Raw genomic sequence first — 1,600 nt, forward strand, 5'->3', positions numbered from 1 at the left:
GCTGTGGAGTACTCCCAAATATAACCACACCATGTTTTGTTTATCAGGGATCCTACTGATTTACATTTGAGTGGTTTCTGATATTTTGTTGTTATAAATAACACTACTACAAATATATTTTTCATGTCTTCTTATACTCACGTATACTTCTTATACGCATGTAATCATTTGAGTGGTTTCTGATATTTTGTTGTTATAAATAACACTATTACAAACATCTTCTACTCATGAATTTTTATATAACAGTGCTTATACATATGTATGAGAATTTTTATACATAGAAACATTCATTGTGCTGTCCAGTATGGTAGCCACTAGTCACAGAGTGGCTTTTGAGCCCTTGAAATGTGTGGCTCATACAACTGAAGAACTGAATTTTAATTTAATTTTACTTGATTTTAATTAATCTACATTTAATAGTCACAAATGGCCAGGGACTACTATATTGGACAGTGCAGCTCTAGATCGTATACATAGGAGTATATGCCAGGTCACCAGGGGTGCACATTCTCCACTCCAGATGTTGCAAACTGCCCTCGGCAGTGGTTTGGAGGTGTGTATAATGCACGATCCCACCACTGGTGTGCAAGAATTCCCTTTGTTCTGCTTCCTCGCCAACAACTGGTGGTATCCTACGTTTTAATTTTGTCATATGTTAAAAATAATTTTGTGACTGTGGTTTTAGTACACACTTACCTGATGACTAGTGAGCCCAAGCAAGTTTTCATATATTTATTAGGCATTTATGCTTCATACTTTTCTTCTTTTTAGGAGTTTCAGAAGTACATATATTCCAGTTGCCAATCTTTTATGGTTAAGTATAACATCAGTATTTTCTCCAGTCTGTGGCCTGCCTTTTCACCTATTTCCTATGATAGAATTTAACTATAATTTTATGAGATGCTTTTTGAGTCTCCTAAAATATCCTAAGGCAAAAAAAAAATTCTCCTAATTTTTTTTCATAAATGTATTTTACTTTTCACATTTAGGACTTTCACGTGCATTGAATTGATCTGTACGAAATAAGAATATATGAGTAGTTTTATGTTTTCATTTTCCTGTAACCAATTTTTACAGCCCCACTTCTTCGGTATAACTTCCATCTCATATCAAGTATCCATGTGTGCATGGGATGGTTTCTGAGGTCTTCATGCTATTATTTATATCGATCTGTCCTGACCTATAGCTTTATGCTTCTTGATATATGGTAACACAAATCTCCTGGTCCACAAAGGTAATTCATCTTCAGAATGTTCCTGGCTATTCTTGGCCATTCACTTTTCTATAATAGCTTAGAATCACCTTAAAATAACTTCTTTTTTAAGAGAACTACTAAAAAGAATCAATATTTTTGTGATATTTAATCTTCCTACCCACTTTTTTCATTTAATTTGATCTCTTATAATGTCAAATTCCTTTGGTTCTCATTCTCACCCTCACCATCTCCATCCTAGTCCAAACCACTATTACCTTGTCTGAAATTCTGTGGTGTGAATGTACCTGACGCTTCCATGCTCACCACCTTCCCACCACCAACCCCCACCCCCAGCCCTGCCTATTCTCCACACAGTAGCTAGAATGATCCTTTTACCTGTCAATC

This window comes from Galeopterus variegatus, unplaced genomic scaffold (genome assembly GCF_000696425.1).
Source record: "Galeopterus variegatus unplaced genomic scaffold, G_variegatus-3.0.2 Scaffold2118, whole genome shotgun sequence".
In the NCBI taxonomy this organism is placed as follows: domain Eukaryota; kingdom Metazoa; phylum Chordata; class Mammalia; order Dermoptera; family Cynocephalidae; genus Galeopterus; species Galeopterus variegatus.